Here is a 5,580-nt window from a genome sequence, read left to right as displayed (position 1 = left end):
GAACTGATTGAATATAAACTGTTCATTAGAGGGTGTTTCACTTTGGACAGCAAACAGTAGCGAATTGATCAGTAAATGTGGACTGTAGACAAAGTAGTCCATACATTGAGCACTGAAGTGTGAAGAGAGGAACACTGTAAATATCAGATATTAAAGCTGGGAGGGAGGCAGATAAGTAACTGATGATAGTATAAAAAGAGTGAGAAAAAGTACTTCCATGTTACACCCTCAAAGTATTTTCACTACTGCACACAGATATATGTTTTATTTGAGAAGAAAAGAGGCGCAGAGAAAGGACTAAAGGAGTTGTCAGACCACTTCTCCCCCCATCGGTGAATCTACATCTGTTACAGCCTGAGAGACAGCTGTTCCTATGGGGAGAAGCAGCAGGCAGATAGAGCCCCTCCACTCTCCCTCCCCACCTCTCTGCACACTTTCTTCATGGATCCATCAACCATCACATTCACTCATGTCCTTCCTGAAAGAGTTGTGCTGTGAGTAAGAAGCTAAGTTTCTGTCAGTTGGGCAGAGGAGAACCAAGGAGCGGGTGTTTATGTTTTCTGAGACTGCAGCTCAGAAAATTGATTGATCTGAAAAAATTGCAGCCTCAGCACCCTTTTAACAGTTCTTGTAAATAAAAAGTGACAACGCAACCACTGCCGTCTATCTCAAATATGGGCCTCGAGTGGGGGCAATGACACAGACAGGACAGTGAGATGCAAGGTCAGATGATTGCGCTGGTGGTCAATGTGGCTTTCATGCATCATTGAGCAAAGCCAAGTCAAACTGTGATTCGGCGTTCAGCCATCTGGAGATGACCACTAGTGTTAACGGCAGACCTCTGCTACATGGGATATGAAGTTTCCTGTCCTAAAGCAACACGGCTGCGTATCAAATCCAATGTGACGTCCATCAAGATTATTTCCGTCTCGGTGAGAGACACATAAAGGATGTTAATGTTGACAAATCAGTGACACCCACAAGCAAATGCACTCTCGCCCCCACGTTTCCATTTTTCCTTATCTCTACCTCCTGTACGGCACATAAGATAGTGACAAAAAGAGGGGGATTACCCACAGTCCTCTGCTGATTATTAGGTTAAACTGGTCAGGGTAATATCCAACCTCCTCCTGTCTGCACAGGGAAATCCTGCTCATAATTCTGTCTTTGTTAACAACCCAGGTCTGCCTCCAGACCCATACTCATCCTAGGCAGAGCTGTAATCCTAAAATGAACTCTGTAACACCGGCACCGCTGCTTGGAGGAAGTAAGAAGAGGAATGTTAAGCACACCAAGTTTCTGATGCATACAGTAACACCATATACTGTAAGCATTTTGCTGGTGAAAAGTGCACATGCACACGGTTACTAATCCCTTTGGGACAGCCCTGAAGAGTTCAGAAAGAGAGGAAGAGGAGTAAAGCAGACACAGCCTGAGCAATTATAAAAGAATCAGTCAGAATCTGTGGGAGAGAAGTTGTACAAACACTACAAGTAGAAAAGGTGATGTGGAACACAGGAAGCAGAGAAAAGGAAAAGCAGCAACAGTACAGGTGATTCACACAATGCCAGCTGTGAATGGAGCACGCTGCTTAAGTTTGTTTTAGCTGAGAGGAAGAGTTGAAAGCAGAACACTGAGAAGACAGGAAGAGGTCACGTACCGTCTGCTCCCAAAAGATAAACAGAGGAGTGAGGATGACATCCAGCAGAGGTAATATGAAGATGTCATTTGCATATATTTGCTGTGGTGTTAAACTGAATGATATACATGCCACCTACATTTCTTATATTTTAAGAGACAACAAAGTAGACAAGATGGGCATAAGGGCCTCATGGGTGTCCTGCATGGAGAAGCAGGTCATAAGGTGTGTATTTGAGGTACAGTAGTGTCAGTGACATATGCACAACCTATTCATGAGGACCATGATGAAATCTCAGTTATCCTCCACTCTAATCTTACAGGTGAAAAGAGAGAACGCTGAGGTGAGTGGGGAGAATAGTAATGAAGATGAAAATGGCAAAAGGAAGCAAGACAGAGAGGGAACAGAGACAATAAGGAAATAGGTGTAATGGAAGGAGTAATGAGGGATGTGCTAAATAGAGGGAGACAGACAAGGAAAAGGACGAGCGACGAGGAATAAGATGAGAGAAATTGAGAGACGTTGTGTTGGGAGACGCAGAGAAAGAAGGAAGCAGAAGAGCAGAGGCAAGACCGAGAGCAATTACCGGGAGAACGAGGAGAGTATTTCAATAAACCTGTACATGTCGATTCTGCCCGGCACATCCGCCACTTGTGCTCCGCACTCTGAATACCAATGATTCAGACGCACCATAACTAGAATTCACAATCTATACAGACAGCAAGGGCAACAGCCTTAGCTATTCCTCCAGAGCACGGAGGAGGGTGGAGGGGAAACAGAGCTGCACATGGTCTTGTTTAGAAATGAAGGACAGAGGCCAGAAACAGTATTTTGCACCTAACAAGTCTTTCTTCTGATTTTTGATTCACTGGCAGAGAACGTGGTGAAATTCTGCAGGTAAGGGGAGATGAGAGAAAAAGGGAACTTGATCAGCTGTGTTTTACACCTCTCCACATTTCTGCTTAAATCTATTCATTCTCATAGTGTGTGGAAAAATTAATTCCAATTCTACAACCGATTTTGTATTTATCGTTTGTTTATCCTGTTTGTCATTTTGCACTACAAATACCTGTTGATATCTGAGCTACTCACTGTTGCTTTACCTGTGCTGCCTAAAAGTGGAGGTGAAAGACACGTTCGGGACCTCAGGAGGTTTTCCTGTCTCCGCAACAACGACAGATGGCATCCCACTCTGCCCAGTCATGACGTCAGGAGTACACAAAGAGGACCACAAAACCGCCAAGAAACCAGGGTCGCGCTGGTCGACGTTTACACCGGGGTACGGCCAAAGGCAGCGGACATCTTGTGCTTTATGCCCCGAACATTATTCTCAAGGACGCAGAATAGCAGCCCAGAGGCTCCTCACAAAGTAATGGCTGTCCTTGCTTGGTTGTGGGGACACAGTTTGGCAGACACCCAAACACACACACACACACACACACACACACACACACACACACACACACACACACACACACACACACACACACACACACACACACACACACACACACACACACACACACACACACACACACACACACACACACACACAGCATCCCCCATTGTACCTTTAGTATCCCAAAGGACCTGAGGTCGCAGACTTTAAATGTGATCAAAGTTCACAAACAGAAAATACAAACCGAATAAATGAGTAAGAGAAGTGCAAGCTTTTATGTAAATTTAATCAAAGAAAACCAAAAACTGAAGTAGCAGAGGCCAAAAATGACTTGTAGCTCCTGTGTGAGCCAGGCTCCAGGACTCTACAGTTCCCATAATGCAGCTCACTCGGTCTTTCATTTGACCCTCACAGCATGGTAAATGCCCATCTAACTCCATGTCCCAAACGTTTTAAGTCTCAAGGCCAAAATAACCATGAAATAACCAAGATAAAATCAAACCAAACCCCATAGGTAATTTTGATGTTGTGTCCTTTTACATATCAAATATTCAATTTACCAATGTGAGACTGAAAAGCAGTTCAGAAAAGCTTTTTATTTTATTATTAGTATTATTATTTATGAAAACTGGCCACTAGATTTAGCTGCAGCAGCTACAATAGATTCCAAAGCCAAGCTAAAAAAAATTTGCATCAAGACATAGCAAACATCCATATAAACTTTTCGAACCACTCCAGCAGCAAGATCCAGTTATCTCCTATTTACTTGTAAATTCAGTGTGATCCAAACAACCTTCTTCTTCAGTAATGAACCGTTTGATACGTTACACTACTGCTGACATTTGGTTTTACAGTTTTTTTCTCAAACCTTTTTCAAATGTTCAGAAGATTTTCAGTGGAGGATTCCTTTCAGATGCACGGTCATCGGTATATCTGACTTGAGGACACGTTATACATTATATTTTGCACTACTCAGCTCCATTTTCTCCCTGTGCTTTAGCTTCGTTGTGCACCTCTGCTCTCCTGTTACCTGCTCTCACCCCGAGGCCTGTAGTAAGGGAATTAACGCTAATAATGGATTATTGATCATAATGAATCAACAAGCTTTTAGCGAACGCTGGCACCCGACCTGCTGAGCAAGAAGGTTGGGTGGGAAAAGTCCCCAGAATCCCTGAGTGTAGCAGACAAAGGAAGGGCCCAGACCATTAGTTTGTGTCTGAATGATGAATGGCTGCTAAGAGAAAGGAGTGGGGACCTCTGCGGTTGAGGTGAGAGCGATGATGGTGGGTAAAGGCCACCATGCTACATAGACTGTGATTAAAGTGAGCCATGTGAGGTTAAGCAGATAGGTGTCTCCCAGTGATGAAGCCCCGCTAAGTAGAATTAAACAGGTTTAGGTGATTACCAAGTAAGACATATTGACCTTCTGGGAAAAGGTTACTGTAAGGAAGAGACGAGGACATGCTAAACATTGTGAGTAGATGAAGGCAAAAAGAGCAATGTTGTTTTGTGTTTTACCTTCCTGCCCAGTTTGAGTGAGTGACAGTCATAACATACATGGTAGCCAAAGTCAACATTATTTTAAATAAGAAAGCTTCCTTGTTTATAATGTGGGGTCTTGAGTAATATAATAAGCAAAAAATGCACAAGCATGAGTGTGTTGCTGCGTTGCAGCATTGAGCCAAAAATAATCTCAGGTTTAATGCCACAATATGAAACTTTCCAAGGTTGAGAAGTCTCCATTTCCTAAGACCATTTTGAAAAAACCTTGGTGGTTAGACTGGAGAGGTCTCTCCTCTCCCAACAACTATCATCAAGTTACACTTACAATGGCCTTCTATGCTCAATCCAAAGTGTATTTTACAATGGGCAGCTCAAAGGTGTTGATGTGTGCAGCAGACTGCAGCTCAGAGAAAGGATGTGAGCTGAAAACATCATGAAACATAAAGTAAAAAAACAACATAAACACTGCCTGTAGTCTGATGAGCAATAGACCAGAGAAATTAAACTGTCCTGGTCCATTTTCAACCCAGCTCAAAACCACCACGGCTGGACAGGAAATTGACAATGTAATAGCACATTTTGGAGGATATTTTGGGCAATTTGTCATTTTCTGACAGAGCACCCCTGTCCCTATGAATTGCGCTACTCTCAATACAAAAAGCATTGAACTGAACTGACAAGAATGAATTTTGCTTGACCAAGCTAGAAAATGAAAGACTAAAAGGTAGCATATTTTTATCTAGGTGCCTAAAGTATTTCCCCTTTCATTCTGACAGGAAGGGAAAATAACAGTACAATTAGGTGAATTATACACAAACCTGAATCCTTCCACAACATGTATTTCCACCCATTTCCATGTGTGCGTTATGGAAAGGTGTGACAGGGTTAACAATTGTGTTGTGGCTAGGGGAGGGTTGAGCACATGACCTCAGAACAATGACATTCACGAACACTCCCTAAATAGAGATGTAGAGTATTTATTTTGGTCCTAAATATGTTACCCTTGAACCTGAACTTACTTTTAGCATTTGGCTTACTA

The sequence above is a fragment of the Brachyistius frenatus genome, unplaced genomic scaffold, assembly GCF_029030835.1.
Source record: "Brachyistius frenatus isolate BFR_SWC_R1_liver_20210118 unplaced genomic scaffold, ASM2903083v1 Contig_38, whole genome shotgun sequence".
Classification (NCBI taxonomy): domain Eukaryota; kingdom Metazoa; phylum Chordata; class Actinopteri; family Embiotocidae; genus Brachyistius; species Brachyistius frenatus.
This window is presented reverse-complemented; position numbering follows the sequence as displayed.